Below are 18,901 nucleotides of genomic sequence, written 5' to 3'. Positions count from 1 at the left end.
TCACGTAAATCACGTGATAGGCACACATGTTGGAGTGATGTCAGAATGACGTTTCATCACGTTTACGTTGTGCCGCCATTGCAAAAATGGCTGAAATTCGCCGCCATCATTTCGCCCGGCGAAAGGTACCCGAATCATGCAAATGAGTTAGTGAAATGTTGATTTATACGGCGTTAGGTAGCCGCACTTTAACGGGTATTTATTTCAAGACAAAACTAAGCTCACAAAAGTCTTGTTTTGATTGTACAATGTAATGGTATGGCGTTATAAGAGCACATCTGAAATAAGCAACCCTTGAGAGCGTTAATAGTGAAGGCTTAAGCGTACAGCCGCATGGGGGCGCTAATTGCTCTCCCGTTGCAAACCCTTCGCTCGCAGTGAGGAATCGTCGCTCCGTGCGGTTAGTGAAGCGCGAAAATTTCTCGAATGGCGGTGCCGGCGCTGCGATTTGCTGCTCCTTGCATTCATTCGTCGTTTGTTAAACCCTAGAAGTGGGAAAGGTGAGCGACTTTCGAGGTCACCGCGATGCTTTCGAGTTGTCTCTGACTAGACAGCTCGTCTGTGCAATCACCTGACGAGGCATATGGTGTGGTGGCTATGCAAGGATGCGCTGTGGCGAGAAGCAGTGCCGACCTGTCGAGCTCTGAGGGGCGATCGCCAGCTGTGAAACGTGGCAGAACGGATGGGCTTTGCGCGCGTGATGAGCGGATGACACGACAGGTGTTCGCGCGACCGAGCAACAAACTCCAGGAATGTGTCGGGCTTCTCGACGAGACATCCGTGTGTGTGTGTAGCGTCATTCTCATTCCTTTTGCATGCATGCTGCGAATCCGAAATTTTTATTCGGCATTTCGCGTTGCTTTTTTCATCATACTGTTTTCAGTTTTTGCACACGGCTCAAGTTGAGAAAACAAAGTCTAGCATGCTAGTACGTCGGCCGATTGCTTTGTTTTTGGTGTTGTTGAATGTGATAGGCAGCATAGGTGAAATCAGGTGGAAGGCGTCGTTTTCTTAAGTGTGGAAAAAAAATTGCGTGAAACTCTAAAAGAATACTATACCCTGGCTTAAGCATTATTAGTGAAGCACACAAAAGTAATTTTGCTATTCAAGGTAATATTTTCATAACAGTGTTACATCATCAGTTACACAGCAGTCAGGTGTAAATGACCGTAGGAGGGTGAAAAAATCATCTCTTAGGGCGCACGAAAAACAAACATGTATGACTCTTGTACATTTTATTTACAGGTGTGTTGTTCCTGCCGGTGAAGGTTCCAGCTCACTCGAAGTCTGTGCGGGATCCACCCATGACCCGTTTGTGTGCAATCTCTGTTCATGTGCTGCCCGCATGGAAATCGTCAAACTGGTGAGCACGCGCTTAGTGTGTTGGGGCAAGCATTAAGGGATAACATGTTTGCCTTTAGTAAGATTGAGTACGGCTAATGATATCTGATTGCATTTATATATAGTTTATTCAGCAAGCAAGAACAGTGTAAATAGAACCACATATGAAAATAATGTAAATTAATCATGTCTGTACTTTTCAGGTGACAGCGGAGATAGGTGTGCATGACACGCAGTGTTGTTCTGTGGTTTTGAATTTCAGTGACCGCAATGCCAAGGTAGCCCCATTTCGATTGGTGCAAAATGCGAAAGCATGCGTATACTAAAAAACTCAAGGTAGTCATAAACATTTAAACATGTGCCCTTCCTTGCAGTGCATTCTGTAGCAGTTTTCTTGAGTATAAAAAGACTGTAGTAATTATTTCTGAGCATCAGTTTGGGAAATCTGCCATCAAGTACCTCTAGCTATATAGAAACAATTTGTTTTGATACTAATGATTGGTTTTGCAGTGAGCGTATTTCACATTTGTACGTAAAACTAGACTATTTTTGAACACAATGTCTAGCTCGTTGGGAGATTTCAGTGCACAGCATTGATTAGTGTGCAGGTGATGGTGTGCATCTTATGCAGATGTGGCAGACCACCCTCACCATGGGGTCTCATGTGCTCTGGAGCCAGGATACCAGATTCATGTTTGGTCACTTCCCAGCTGGTCTGGTTACCAGCTGAGTGGCCATACCGGGCTCCTGAGGTGTCTCCAAAGGCCATGGTACAGCATGATCAAGAGTTCTCTGCGAAGGTCACCACAGCTTGCATTGTGCAACCCAACATATTCATCCACACTCAGCTGCAGGACCATGACACCTCTGGCAAGTGGTGATAATAGCAGGAGCACCAACATCTACAACAAGGAGGAGGACACAGCACCATTTGGATTCTGCCTGACAGACCGGAAGTGCATGATCAGCAGCTGCGTGCAGGAATTGCACTCACTGTCACGGTTTTGACGTGTAGCTATGCCACAAGTAATCAGTGTACATTTGCTTTGCTTAAAGTTTGATGGCATACCGCTAGGAAGCCGGTGAAGTCTTCATCATTTTGGTGTTCTTCATTAAACTGGACCATATTGGTGGTATCCATGACAGTAGAAATCAGTTCTGTCTGGTGCTGCAGTTTTTTGTGAGTCAGGAAGTGTCCCAAGTGTTTTCAGCCTACCGTCTGCCAACGTGCTGAGTGCGTGCTTCAACACATGCTTAGGTGATTGTGAAGAAGTGCTTTTCTTCGTGTGGTGCCTCCCTATGTTTTCTGCTTGTACACAACGCACATTTTATTTGGTGCTTAAGTTCAGTGAAAGACAGGAAGCCACCAAAATGTTTTCCTTCTAGCACCAGGGTGTTCACTGCACATGCGTTCACCAGTGCTTTTCTGTTTGCTTTGGTGTTTGTTGAGAGCCAGCAGTCCACAACATCCTCAACATACAGCATGGTCGCTGTGTCTCTAGTCATTTACAACATCTGTTCTTCAGGGTGCAGCATGCTTTGTGTGGCACTGTTTGTGTGATAATATCGCAACATGCTTTGTCTCATGGCATCTGGTTGCCTCCGTGTGCTTGCTTTCAACTGCCTCTTTCACATGCTGCTTGTAGTTATACAGCAGTGAACTATTTTTCCTGAAGGGGAAGTGACGTAATTGTTTCATGGTCATTTTCCCAGATGAAAATGCAAGGCCTGGCCAGCGTCTTCACACGTCTACCCATTCCCATCTTCTAGCTCAAATTTGTACCTGTGACGACAACCTAGAAATTGTGCATTAATTCAGTTGAAGGTAAATGGAGGTATAAATTATGCAGCTGGGCGTAATTTGTGTTTCAATAATAGAGCTCCAAATGGCATTTTGTAGCTGGAAGGGCATGATCCGGTTCAATAACTGTACTGGAAATGGATAATAATAGTCGTAGTAGTAGTTGTAAACTTTGTTGATCTTTCTGGGTTACTCAGGCGGTCTTCCCAGGCTTGGGATCTTTTTCTCTTTCCAGGATTTGTGGTCTGTGTTCTTTTTCTGTGCTGGGCCATCAACCTTGAATGGATGCATTAGAAGATCACTGCCCACCTGTCCTCCCAGTGAAACTCTGTTAGATCCCATTTTCATTGACATGTTCCCTTGCGTTTTGCTTCATGCAAATTGGGGATGCTGTTTGGTCATTTTATGAAAAATCCGAGACAACCTGCTCACCCCCTGAACCCTTAGTGTGACTGGACCATATCAGTGTACGTGCTGCCATTTTTCTGTTTAGCAAAGGCGACTGCTAGCTACTTAAGTTTGCGAACTAGGCAACACTAATGTGCATGTAATACCACTGTCAAACGGTTATGAAAGACGGGCCTGTCCCAAAAAAATTCTTATCTGCGTAGACGAGACACATTCGTCAATGTGTATTGTTGCACTAGGTAATGATTCGTAGTTAGGCTGCATAATGAATTCTAGGATGCATGAAGTTCAGTGATGGAAATAAATTATTTTGCCAATAATGGCTTCCACAAAGTTTTCACTCTGCATGTAAAAGACACCTCACTTTTTTGAGCAAATTGCAACACCTAAGAGGCAATGCAACTTGTCTCGCTCCCCAAAAATGTAGGGGCACACTTAAGCTCAGCATTCATGGGTATCACACAACAGTGTTTATGGCTCCCTGCAGCGGTTTCTCTTCACACACACAGTCACTGTTCTTCATTCGTGTTCACACATTTATCAGAGTTGCCTCAACACAGGTTCCCAATTCTTGTCTTTGAACTCTTCCACACTGCAGTTCACCTACGTAGTGTTATTGTAATTAGTTTCTCACTAATTGGCACATCTCTAGTTCACTGCAGTAATTACAATGCTAGACTTCAAATTAAGCCAACAGCACCCGCGCATCACTCCCCCCGCCCCTTTGTACCTCAGCAAAGTCAATGTGTCTACACGGTCTAGTTCGTAGCGTGCCTGGCTGGCGATCCAGGGGTCATGGGCTTCAAGGCAGACAGAAATTTATTAATTTTCTGTACGTAAAATCTATTATTTTATAAAGTGAAGTAGTTTCAGACATGTGCTGACGTTTGAGTCAGATTACAAATCCTCTTTTCAGTGACTTTCACTGCGGACATCCATGCGTGAAGCTTGTTTTTTGACACAATGCCGGCTGGATAACACTAGGTCTTCTGCAGAATCGCAGCCTCTCTCCTTGACAATGGTGTGTGCAAGCTTTCCGTACCTTTCATTTCTGGTTGCACATGGCACCCAGTAACTTCTTAGCACTAATTGCGATGCCATCACATACCATACAGCACTAATAATATTACTTGGTGGTAGTCAGAAAAAAAATTATTCTTATAGTGTGAAAAAAGAATAGCAGCCTGTTTCCACCTGACTTGGTTTGGTTTCATACTTCTGCTAGAACTTAAAGAGAAATTAGCCAGCAAAGCTGTACAAGACGGTAATTTTTCAGGGGGCTTAAATTTTATGCACAGGCACTTGCAATGACTGATTTCATCAACATTTTGCAACCTGTTATATCATTATATTGGTGATGAATAGTTCCGGTTCATTAATTTAACACTCTCCTCGTGGAAACTCTGAGTCAAACTTGCTTACCATTTTTCAAGCTGCCTTAATCATGCTCAAAAAAACAATTTACCCTCCATGCGCACACACCACTAGGCATTTTAAGTGTTCTATTTTTTTTTCATACAGTGGAGTGTAATACATACATAGAAGGGAGAAATCTCCAACCTGTCACTTATGCTCAAGCACCAGAGCGGATTTTAAATGCACATATCAGGCTTGCCCAAACAAACCGAAACCTCCTTTCCAAGGGATGGAATCACAGGAGCGATGGGAGCGTGCTCTGCGCATTGCATCATGGTCTGGGCCTTGAAGGTCGCCGCAGCCAAACAGTGCCTGGTCACCTAGAGTGGCCTGAGGGCCGTCGCCAACCTGTTCAACACCCCTTCAGCCACCCTCACTTGATCCACTGAAGTGGGACTAATAAAGTTATTACCAACCAAGGGCTCCTTCCTGCCAACGCGCTTCATCACAGTAATTTTGAACTGCTTCATTGAACAAATAATCTCTGAGCTGTACACAAGCTTTGTTCTCAGTATAGGTAGGCCCTTTGTTATTGGAATGTGGTAATCTACTTTTGCAGAGCAACTTCGATTGGTCCTCAGTGTCCTTTCAGACATTTGCCGACATTTCAGCACCTACATCTGGTATGGTGCCCTTCACTGAACTGTAGATGTCATATTTTGAGTGTACATAGAGGGTTGTCTATTTTAGTTCACAGTAAAGGAAAGTACTTTGAGAGTGAATGCATTTCATTGAGCATTACTCTCCTGTAGTGCACAATAGTGGCATCACAGGGTATTTATTGCATCAGTGTATGGTGTAAATGTTGCCTAACGGCATTGTGATTCACCACTCAAAGAGAACCAACAATGGCCCTGATATGTGTGTGGTCAGGAGTGTGCACAGAGGGAAAGTCATGCACTTGCACATCAGGCTAGAAACATGACTGAGGCCTCTTGTAGATTGCTCGTGGAGTGCACATGGCTTGCCAAACCCAATCCACATCATCCAGTGTTATCATGCTGCATTAATGGACCTTCTGCCAGAATACCACTGCTTGTCTGTGATGCTGCCTCCCTCAAATACTGTGGGCCATGTTAGCCTTGCATTTCTTGCCCCCTTTGTGTGTTATCTTGCTGCTGTGCATGCTTGTGCTTTTCTTGTTGTGTTGCTGTTCTTCCTTCTTAACTCGCCATCGTTTTTATTCTCCTTCAGCTCCTTGACCTGACCCCGAGCCATGTTCAGGCTTAATATGACATGTGCACTAGATAATACGCGTGTATGTGCATCCTATGATAATAACTTGCATTCACGTTAAAGAACCCCAGGTGGTCGAAATTTCCGGAGCCCTTCACAACGGCGTCCCTCATAGCCTGAGTTGCTTTGGGACATTAAACCACAATAAACCGAACCAATAACTTGCATGAAGCAAATAAAGCAAATGTCTTGCACACTGCATTAGCTGTTTGTAATGTGGCATCACCCTCCACTTTCACTATCCTCTTCTATATTCGTCCCACTCCCCAATGTTGAGTAGCATATGTGAAGATATCTTTTTCCAGCCGACTTCACCTCTCTTGACATCACACGTTGCCCTCTTACAAGTAATCTTGCTGCATTGCAAGGAGCTGCCTGGTGCTGCTGTAGATGCATTACTGTTATCCTACAGCAAAGGAATTGTAGGGATGGGCAAATTTTGTTTCATCTCTCACATTTTGGTGCGTACTTGCATCACACGAGTGGTGTAGCTGCCTATATGCCCTTGGCAAGGGCTCTGTGCTCATTGTTAGACAGAATTAAAGGGATTGAGGGCCTTTTCAAACATTCAAATTAAATAGCATTATTGAGAACCTTTTTTTATTTGAATGAAATAATGTACCTGCCACTCTACGCCTTGCATTCGTGAGGTGCTTTTACATAAAGTCCGTGAAGTCTGCTTGCAGGCAGACTTAGAGTTAATGTTCACAAAGCAAAAGATGAGTTCCATGTCCTATTCAGATTAAGTGAAACGCCAACACTGTGAAGTACATGCTTCTGTTGACAGTGGACTTTTAGCTGTGTCTGTTTTTCTTTAAATACTGGCGGGAAACAATATCTCCCTATTTTGCTTTCGCATTTGACGCTTTTGATAATAAGAAGTACGCGCTCATAGCGTTGCACTTGACGCGATTCGCAGTCGCGTTTCGTGCGCGGCCGCTTGCAAACGTAACCAGGTAGCGTTAAGTTCTATGCACCTGAAGAAGTGACACGGTGAGGTAAAGCTTTCCAACGCCACTGACGCGTTCAGGTTACGATCGAGAGCCAGCCGTTTCTCCGCCAATTCCTCTCCCCGTGACGCTGATCGCATCTCACAAGTACGGAGACGCGACACGCTACGCGATGGCTTCGGGCAATAAGCGGTCGCTCTTATTTCCGTGACGACCGGCCACAGGGTCTTTAGCGTCGCATTCAGCACCATCACTCAGCTAATGTGTGCGGCGAGTACACCGAGACCGCCGCTGCCGCCGCCGCAACGCATTTCACCGTCCATCACTACGGCGCTACTGGCTACTGTGCTAACTCACCTTCGCGCCGCAACTCGGCGGTGTTTTTTGTACCTGCCGCCAAGTAGCAGACGGCACTTATTTTTTTGTCATACTTTTTTCTTTATTCTTCAATGTCGTCATTCTATTCTGCTGTTACGCATTTTCGCACCGCTTCCGATTCACACGTCACGGGTACGCCCCGCTCATGGCGGATTGGCGAATGTCGATAATCGGGCCCCAGGTCGTCTCTTTCGGGCTCTATGCTTTTGGGCAGTGCGATAGCAAAGGACTAAAACCAAACAAACTTTCGTTACAAAAATAATTAAGTTCTTGTGCACATATTAGCATTAAAAACTTGAGAAATTTGTGACGCGTGGACGCATGAATATGCGTGTCGGTACATGCGTGCGTGCGTGCGTGCGTGCGTGCGTGAGTGGGCATGGTCTAGCGCGTCAAATCCAAAGCCTATCCGACATTCTGCATGGTTTCTGAGATCACCGCCGTGAGCTTCGCTTGTTTTCTCGTGCAGCTGCTGGGCGATCTTGCGCGCCGCTGTTACTGTGCTGGAATCGCAAAAGAAGAAGGATTACCGGTGTGTGCTGCCGGTGGGCGCGCTCTCATCCAAGAGTAGTAGCAGCTCCCAATTAAGCGATCCGTCGGGGCATATGTGTTATGGATGTCTGGTCGACAACGATAATGAGGTCAGCAGTGCGGTGCCGTCGTTTGATGAGTCGAACCTTTCGGCCTATTGCACTGCTAACTTCGTTGCAAAAATGCCTGGCTCATAAGCAGCGACAGTGGCCATTGTTTCTGTGGTGTGTTTCGATTACAAGACGGCGCCCTTCTACAGTGTGGCTTCCTTGGAAACTCAGTCGGCGGTGTGCCTGCAACGCCTGTCGCTGTCAGCTCAAACTGACCGCCTGTGAGCGCTGCCTTCTTTTGCGATGTGAACGGTGAGGGGACACTTACTGCCTGTGGCCGGAGCTTATAGCAAAAGCGAAGAGTGTTTTGTGTGAAGGTTTGACGAAGTGCGTGTGTCAGTTTGGACCCTTAGCAAGTCATACGAGATGCGACATGCAAAAGTGGTCCACCAGTCGCTTCAGCAGAAAGGAGTGCGGATGTTTTTTACGTTACTTCAATCGAGAACTGTCCATGCAAATATTTCAACTCGTCACTTGCCTAAACAGCATAGTAAAGAAGCTAAAGCAACAAAACTGCTGTTTCTATTCTGCATATTGATTCCGCACTCGTGCTAGAGGTGGGAAATATGTAGCAGTTATTGGCGGAGTTACAGCCTATGAAGCACGTGCAGCTTCATGCAATTGCAGGTTGGGATATGCGCCTTACTTGGTATTGACTTTGTGACCAGACATCGCCATCTGTCAACTAAAAGAAATTTTCTTGCTATAGGATTCTGCAGCATTATGTATGCTTCTGGACACTGAATACCGGGTGTGTCACCTCTCTTGAAAGCACTCAGATTTGTGTACTTATCAGTACGTTTGAGATGAGAAAATTTTATCAGCTTTTCTTTATTTTATAATTAGCTACACAACATGTTGCAAAAAAAATGTTTTAAGGAAAAGTATTTCAATTTAGAGTAGAACAGTTCAACAAAGTTGTTTTGGGCATTCTGGTAACTTCAAGATGGTATCTGATGGTTGCATACAGACGCGCAAGTCAAACCTCAAAGGGCATCAAACTTAACAGTACCGCTGAGCTTATCCTTTCGTGCTTTTTATGTGTGTGTAGATCACCTGGGGAAGTTCAGTATTGGATGTTAGATTTCATAGTTCTGCTAAAGCTTTTATCTTCCTTTCTACACATGAAACATGACTGAACTCGGTTACATTCCCCAAGCAAATACCTGCCGCCTTACAAGCGTTCCTTACTGTGCACAGTTGTCCCAGTGCATTATATCCACTCATGTGCAGCACACTGTTGTGTTGCTCTTGGTCTCCGAATGTGACTCTCAGCAATATGATGGAATCATAGTCCATCCAGATGGTCTTTGTGGTGGTGCAAATTTCAAAACAGATTGAAGAAGAATGAAGAGTGTGATACTTCGTCATGCATCATGCAATGCTGGTGGTAATCAGGCAACATGTGTGGTATATATACTTCGCACATTTGAGATTCATTGGATTTGTTCTGGAGCCATACTGGGAATTAATTAATCGATCTGTGATTTGTCACTGAAATTGAGAGAGGGCACTAATTTCTGAACTGTTGACACCAACTGTGAATTCAAAACTGTCTTTTCATGTAGGCTTACATGGCCTTTTTACGTGTATGTAAATTTATGCTAATGACTTTGGAAATTGCTTTGGAAATGGTTTTGGAAAGTGCCTCGTAACATTCCTGTCACAGCTCACAATTCGCTTTCTGCACGTCATGTTTGATTGAACCTGATTATATCCCCAAGCTTGTTTGTTGCACCTAACAAACACTGTTGCCCTTTCAGAGTTATTCCATTGATTGACTACTTTCGAGTGCAAGCAACAAATGGTTGTGTTGCTTCTGATTTCGAAATATGGCTGCCTGCATGACGGGCAACAACATAAGTGCTCTGGATGGCTTTCATCATGCGTCTATAAGATATCTGGAACTTTCAGAATTGGTTAAATGAAGAACTGAAGGATGCTGTAAGAGTCATTAGCAGCTTGTTTTTTACATTATTTTACAATGAACTTGCAATGTTGACAAGTTCTTGCTCAGTGTGCATGTTGTCATGTACAGGTCCCTGCAGTATCGAAGGGAACCATTTTGCACTAAAAGATAATTTTTTGGTTATTTGTTTGCTGAAGTTGAAAATGATTAATGGGTACTGACGCCAAGACGAAAATTATAAAACAGCAAAACGTGAGCTTATTGCTCATTATTGAGAAGTAATCATTAACTGAATGCTCGAACTTTGTTTGTTTTCACCATAAATGGGCCTTTACAGTCTCGACAAGTTACTACTAAGCAAGAAAACGCACACATGGCCACACGCAGCCTCACTGAGCTTGCTCAGTATGCACATAAGCACGCACAGCTTCGGCAAGCCCCCTCTCAGCACGCAGATGTCCACGTACAGAGAGTTTTCCACGAGAGTCCACGATTTTTTACACGCAAAGAGTGTGCGTGGACGTCTATCAGCTCACAGTACGCGCATATGTACACACAGGACGCACAGAATGCGTACAGGTAACGCACAATTTCTGCGCATTCGTGTGCAAAATGAACGTGATCGTACAAAAATCACTGTTCTCGTGCAAACTCACGCAGAGTTTTTTCAATAGGGTATACCAGCCATGACAGAAATTTTCGTCTCTGTTCGCTCTTCGGACAACCGCTCAGGCACCTTCCACTTGCTTGTTGAGCCAGATGTGCACAACGCCGCGAAACAATGTTCTGGTGCCCCGGGCCATTGTTGCCGTAGTCGACGGTTGCGCACAACTATGGACAGTGAATGCTTCGTCACAACCTGTTTTGATCCCATCAGGGCTTAAACTCGCTCGGTTTCATGCTTACGACATTCTTACTATCCAATCCCTGTCTGAGTGCGAGCCTTCCAGTCGAGCAGCAGACTTTTCCGTCAATATCATGCGCATGATCAGCAAGTCGCTTCTGTCGTCCGAACGCTCGCTTTACGGGCTATTCTTACCCAGTATGCGTCGGTATTTGATTTCGCTCAGCCAGCCATTCCACCTTCGCTGCCAGTTAGTTGCTCGCACGCAGCATTACATCAACACCGATACCGCTCATCCGATCAGAAAGAAGCCTTATCGTGTGTCCCAGGCTGAACGAAAGCTAATCAACGAGCAAGTGCAGGATATGCTACAGAAAGGCGTCATCCGGGAGTCCTCAAGTCCATGGGCTGCTCCAGTTATACTCGTACTCAAGAAGGATAATTCCTGGCGCTTTTGCGTTGACTATTGTCGGTTAAATACTGTGACGAAGAAGGACGTCTACCCGCTCCCGCGCATTACATCACATCACATCACTTTAATACCTTAAAGACCCTCGTTAGAGGGTATTACATAAGGGGTGGGGCACACAGAAATGAAAAACAGAATGACTAACAGATAAGTTGACAGTTATACAAATATAAGATTATCACTGAGCAAATACACGCGTGATTTCTTCGATGAACAATGATTGGCATGTGATAGCATCAAGTTCTCGGGGAAGGCCGTTCCAGTCGTTCGCGGTCCGGGGGAAGAATGATGAAGAAAATGTGGTGGTGCGGGCGCGAGGTCGTGACACTTGCTGCTGATGGCCGGTGCGGAGGGAGATGCGTGGTGGTGGTGCGCAGATGTAGGGTTCCTGTCGTAGCTCAGAGTAAAAAAACTTGTGAAACAAACATAAACTAGCAATGTAGCGGTGATGAGCAAGGGTACGTAGGCTGGACTGTGATTTGAGGGATGATATGCTGATATCAAAAGAATACGATGAATGAATGAATCTAGTTGCTCGGTTTTGAACTGCTTCAATTGAATTACAGAGATATGCTTGCTTTGGAGACCAGATGGGAGATGCGTATTCTAATTTTGATCTGACTAATGATTTGCATGCGAGGAGCTTGACATGCTGAGGTGCAGAGCGTAGGTGACGCGTAAAGAATCCTAGTGTTCTGTTGGCGGATGATATGATGTTTTAACTTGCGTATTCCATGTAAGATCATGACAAATATGGACACCAAGGTATTTGTATGATTGGACAAGATCGAGAGGAACGTTAGATATACTGTATTGGAACAGAAGAGGGTAACGGCGATGATGGGACGACATATATTTGCATTTACTTGTGTTAAGTGTTATTAGCCATTCACTGCACCAATCTTGCACATTAGTTAAATTATTTTGAAGGGATTGTTGGTCGAAGGTGTTAGTGACTGTTCTGTAAATAACACAATCATCAGCAAACATCCGAATATGGCAATCTAATTTCTCAGGTAGGTCGTTAATATAAATTAGAAACAAGAGTGATTATGCCATGGACTGTCTTCAATGTGCGTCGTACTTCTCGTCGGTTGACCTGCTCTCTGGGTATTGCAGATCCCCATGCATCCATCGGACAGGGAGAAGACAGCTTTTACCACGTCCGATGGACTGTATGAATTTAATGTCATGCCCTTTGGGTTATGCAATGCGCCCGCTACTTGAGCGATTTATGGACACAATATTGCGTGGGCGTAAGTGGGAGAGCTGTATGTGTTACGTCGACGACGTGATCATTTATGGAAAGACCTTTCGCGAGCATAACGAAAGACTAGGTATGGTGCTGGCTTGCTTCGCAAGAGCTGGACTGGTTTTAAACTGCAAGAAATGCCACTTTTGTGAACGGCAAACCCTTGTCCTCGGACTTCTTGTCGACAAGGATGGTATCCGGCCAGACCCACAGAAGATCGCTGCCGTGCGGGAGTTCCCACAGCCATGCTCTTTGAAACACCTTAGAAGCTTTATGGTCCTATGCTCATATTCCCGCCGCTTCATTCAAGGTTTCGACCAACTCACTCGCCCTTTGACTTCCCTCCTTCATAAAGACGCCCCGTTTGTGTGGTCGTCTGCCTTCCAGCAGCTGAAGTTTTTGCTCACTTCTGCACCTCTTTTGCGCCGCTTCGACACGGCGGCGCCGACAGAGCTCCATAGCGACGCCAGCGGTGTGGGCGTCGGCGCAGTGCTCATCCAACTCCACAACGGCGCCCAGCTCGTGGTCGCATACGCAAGTCGCACTTTGGCGGAATCGGAAGGCAACTACATCGTGACGGAAGTAGAGTGCCTCGCTGTAGTCATTGCTGTGCAAAAGTTGCGATCATATCTACATGGACGTCACTTCAAGATTGTTAGCGACCATCACTCGTTGTGTTGGCGTGTTTGCCTCCGCAATCCTTCCGGTCGAGTCGCTCGCTGGGCCTTCGCCTCCAAGAACATGACTTTACAGTGGCGTATAAGAGCGGTCGCCACCATGCTGATGCCGACTGTTTGTCTCGTTTCCCTCTGCCAGACACGACAAGTTGCGAAGAGGACTTCGTAGACTGTTTATCTTCTGTCTCTACCGAGTTTCCTAGCCTTGCGACTTTTAAGCAAGAACAACTCAAGGATCGTAGTCTCCAGCCGCTGTTTGATCAAGCCCGTAAGTCTGCTGCTGTAACGCCGTTCGTCATATCGGAGGGCGTGCTCTATAAGAAGAACTATTCCGTGGAGGTTGCACGTCTGCTTTTGGCTGTCTCTGCCAGTCTTCGTGACATTGTCCTGTATGCCATGCATGATGATATTTCTTCCGGACATCAAGGGTTTTCTCGCACGTTACACGGGACGCGGCAACGCTTTTACTGCCCTGGACTTTACAAGACTACTCAGCAGTACGTTGCAGGCTGTCTGCAGTGTCAATGCTTTAAGCATCGCAATGCCTCGCCCGCCGGCTTGTTGAAACCGATCAGACCGCCTTACTCCACTTTTGAGAAGATCGGGGTCGACTTGCTTGGACCGTTTCCCGTCTCTACCACGGGCCAACGCGGGGTTATAGTTTGCGTCGACTACTTGACTCGCTACGTGGAGACAGCTGCTCTTGTGTCCGCCAAAGCAACAGACGTCTAGTCCTTTTTGCTGCACTCGGTGATCCTTCGCCATGGAGCTCCTCGTGTCGTAATCAGCGATCGTCGGCGCCAGTTGACTCCCGATGTTGTGGAAGAACTCCTACGGCTCTGCAGTTGTGACTATCATCATTCGACACCCTATCATCCGCAAACGCCTGGCGGAGCGCATCAACCGTACCCTCTCGAACATGTTGTCCATGTATGTAGCGGCCGACCATAAGAACTGGGACACCGTGCTACCGTTTGTAACATACGCTTACAACACCGGGACACACGAAATCACTGGATACTCCCAGTTCTTTCTGCACTACGCGCCTATACCACGCACCTTTCTGAACACGATTCTTCCCTTTTCTGACCATCGTGATCCGTCCATTTCGCCGACTGATTGCTGTGCGGAGGAAGCGCGACGACTAACTCGCCTCCGAACACTCAGTGCACAAGTTCGCACCAAGAGCCGTTACGACAGTGGACACATTGCCGTGACGTATGAGCCCGGTGACTATGTTTGGCTGTGGACGCCACTGCGTCGACGGGGCCTCTCCCAGAAATTCCTCGCAAAGTACTGCGGCCTTTTTGTTGTTCTGGATCGCCTCAGTGACGTTAACTACACAGTCGCCAAAGTAACCCCAGGCAATCGCCGCTCTCGCAAGGTCCAGGTCGTTCACGTCGCCCGTCTTAAATGCTGCAATCACAACGCTGACTAATTCGCTCGAGGACGAGCTTCGACTGCCCCGGGTGAAGTGTCACGCCGCGTTGCGGCGCTGCCGCTCTGCAGTGGAGTGGAAAGAAGAAGATGAATACGGTGTGCGCGAGACTGTGACGAAGCCCGCCTGACGCTGACCGTCCAGTGACGTCCCTGATCCCGACTTGTAAATAATCCCGGTCCCTTCCTCACAACTTCGTGACAATATTATACATGCATGCATGCATGCATACGTAGTCGAGGGTTTGACGGAATCCCGTCTCGAGGAGGGAACATAGCAGGAGAAAATATGAACACTCGCCAAAAAAGAAAAAAGTAAAAAACAAATTGATGTTTCGGGGCCCATACGGGTCCCTTGTTCACAATGTAGCGGATGGACGAAAGTTGTGACTTATGCACGGTGCAGGTGGCATAATCAGCATGCTTATATCTCAGGAAGATTACCTCGCGTTCGTTTTAAAACATGTGGTGTCGTTTGGATGTGTTGTGATTTTAAAAGTAGGCAGGAAGATAAATACTTCCCCTTCGCGATGACTGAGGAGTTGTCCCAATAGATTGTATGTGATGCAGTTTGGCAGTGTGCAGCCAAGGCATTTTCTTTCGTGTGGCCTTTGGCGACGTCATTTTGATGTTGTTTCAAGCGCCTAATGAAATTGCCTGATTAGCCGATGTATGAAGCGTCGCAGTCCTTGCAGGGAATCTTGTATACCACTCCGGGAAATCTGCTTTGTTCAACCGGGTCTTTCGCTCTGACAAGTTTTTGCTTCAGCTTACTTGGTGGCACGTGGGCGATATGGACATTCTGGCCCTTGAAGACCCATACTCATTAAATGTCCTTCGGACACTGCAAGATATAAAATGTAGACAATTTCTTCCGACATAAAATACATCAGCTGTCAATAAATCCCGACCAAGTTTTTTTTTTCATTCCGAGTATGCTTATCATGTCTCCTTTGAGCTGGTCGTTATCCTTCTGCATTGCTTTGCAAGTACCAAAACACGCATCACTTGTGCTGGCATAATTTGCACGAGCACTGCATCCATTTCTCGATTAAAAAGAGCTTTTTTTTTTCGGTGCATGGTACATAAAAATACTGCTTTCAGCAGGCTTCGCAATACATGCAGTGCTTCTGTACTGTACGAGTATTTTCAAGCGATTATTATCACTATGAAAATGCAGTAACTCTGGGCTGACTGTACGAATCTGTCAACACACTTCAGTGTCTACGTCTTCTTCATTGCTGCTTGAAACGTTGCAGAATAGGAAGCAACACATCATCCTGCGCTCTCAAATTATAGTTAACAGAGGCTCCTAATGCAAAATATAGAATTAATAAACAGTGAAGATACACCTTCCGTTTTAGGACAATATCTTGTTTCAATTGTTAGAGTATCTTGTGCGCCAGCGCCTGCGGTAAGATGTTCTCGCTTTTAGTCCAGATTATTTGCTTGGTATTTCAAGAGATGCCGCAAATGTTCGGCCTGCCTCTTTTTGAAATGCCACGGTTCTAAAGTTTTCGGTCCGAAAATCGGCTGCGGGGTAACCTATAAAAGAGTGCGTTCTTGGAATGAAAGATATTTGGCGAAGAAACATCTGCTAAATATGTGTTAAGGTGAGCTTCAGCGTCAAGCTTAAAAATTCCGTTTGAAAATATGTCCAAAAAGTAATTGCACAGCGTGAAATCTGCGCTGCAGGCGGAAATATTTGCGCTTCCTTAATGGCAGGTGCTTTCTGACACAGTGTAAAAATACTAGCGTCGATGATAGAATTTGAAGCGGATTTTAAAAGAAATATTACCGCATCTTCCATACTATAGTCCGCTTACTGTACGTGGTGAAAAGTTGAAATTTCGCGTGGTGAGGACTATCTATAGGTGCGGAGCGTAAAAAGATGGTAACCACCGAAGAATCCTAGCGTTGCAGTTAAAGTAAAAAAAAAAAGGTGGCCGGAATCCGCATGCGAGGTTTTACCTTGCCAAATCGCATAGCGAAACTACCTGCCATGCATGTAATCATCGATATGCAAGCGAATGCTGTTCGTGGTGGATGCTTTTCAGTACTTGAATTTTTGAGCCTATGCGGAAAACCTCGTCTAGAAACGCCAAGGGCAGCGAAGTAACGCCTTGTACTATGGCTGCTGTAAGAAAGTACCCAAGATGCTGTCGTCAACGGCACGCAAGCCGGACTAAAAACTGCTGCAACAAATGCGTCGGATTCTGAAGGCAGTGAAGACACTCACGAGCTGTTCGTCGCCCATGACATCCGACAGCCCGGGGGAAAGTGATTTTGACGGATGTTAGAACAGATTTTTAATCTTTCTATGAAAGGCCCATAGATTTACTGCTTTAAAATAGTGAAAATTTTCTTACCAACAGTATACTGCTCTGACAGTCTGAAAGCTTTTGAGTCGGAATTCGTCTCTGCGACCTGTACACCGGATGCGGACTAACTAAGCAAAAACTTATTTTAAGCTTAAATTTCCCCTTGCGGACTTTACACCGCTTGGTGGACTGTAGTGCGGAGAAGTCGGTAAAAGAAAAGCAAAATTCTGTCCAAAACAATCTTTTTGCACATAACCGGATAATTAAATCCGAAAAGGAGGAAATGCCTCTAATTAAGTACTAGGTGAACTGCAGGGTGTAATAAAATATCTTGAGCGCCGATGTCGAAACTGAAGGCCAACATGGCGCCAAACCCGAAGACAACACTTTTCAGAACTTTCAAAGAATGTTCATAGGAATGCGAGCCGCCTCTAAAAGCTTTCCCAACATTTGCGCCCGAGCAATGTTCAAAAGAGCACCGGCATGAGTAGAGCAGCTTTGTTTTGCGATGCCAGAGGTAACTCAACCGTCGCGGCAGTGTCACTGGTACAAAAGAATGCGTACCTCTGTTTATATCTGGTACTTAGTATTAGGTTGATACTGGGTGCATGGTCGTCGCCATCTTTGAACCTTTCTTTGTTGGCTTGAAATGCCGGACGGCAGCAGTACTGCGGATGTGGCCATGCAATGGATCGAACTGACTAATAAGACAAAAGTTATGGAGAGTGGAATGCGGAACCTTAAGCGTGGAAATTGATGGCATTAGATTTCACATTTGTCGTAGCGTTTGTTGCAGCTTCTGTGTGTGTTTGCTTCAGTGTTTTTTTTGCAAATGTCGGTCCATCAGCCTCAATATTCGAACAGCTAGCTGCGCTAACAAATATCCACTGTGCCCTGACGATACAGACACTTACATATATCTGATTAAAACCATTTTATTTCGTTTGTTTTTCTCCATTATTTCTTGGCCTCAGGCAACAAATTCATGTTCATCAATTTCCTCCAAGTCGTCTTCTGTTTTATCTTCATCCATGTCCGATGTCGAGATTTCATCCATTGCAATCGCTCTGCGCACCATTTCTTCTTGTAGGGCTAGGAGCACAGCTTTACGGACACTGAAATGTTACGTCATATATTTTACTTCTGCAAGTACCTGCACGTTATACCTCTGTCGATGAATCTGCGATGTTCTTAACACCGCACGGCCCCAGTTTGCTCCTTACAGGAACACTAATGCTGTGGCGCTTCTAGTTTTCTATCTAGAAACTATGTTGCTCACAACAGAGTCGGCAATTTATGGTGACGTCACAACATGACGTCACCTCTCTTGACCAGTCATTACTTGTCGCCTGCGGCAGTGGGCACGGTGTGATGACGTCACATAGCCTTGTTACCTTTTCGAGCAATAACAGTCGTCTAGCAGGGCAGGTTTATGCTTACGGCAGGTTGCGATGACGTCACAAGGTACTGTGACGTCTCGACCAACCAGTAAAATCACTGACATCGGACTGTGGATTTTGCTCCTTATCTGAGGGCTAATCTTCTAGCATTAAGAAGGCTTCAAGCTGTCGCCAGCAGAAAATTTATGTAACACCGTGTGAAGGCGAGAAGGCAGGCAACGTGCTAACCACGTTGTCCAACAACAGAATGCACCAAAGACTGGTCATGATGTGAAAACGGCGAAACAAGCTGAGCGGTGTTTCCTGCGCGTCAAAATGAAATGTGGATGGTCACAGTGCGATATAAAACACAAACACCGGCGAGGCGTGTTGGACGCGTTCGCCGCCTGCAGGAAAAGCGGCTGATTGCGGTGGCTCCTGA

Source organism: Amblyomma mixtum, chromosome 4 (genome assembly GCF_055824585.1).
Source record: "Amblyomma mixtum isolate Tamu chromosome 4, ASM5582458v1, whole genome shotgun sequence".
Taxonomy (NCBI): Eukaryota; Metazoa; Arthropoda; class Arachnida; order Ixodida; family Ixodidae; genus Amblyomma; species Amblyomma mixtum.
Note: the sequence above shows the minus strand (reverse complement) of the source record.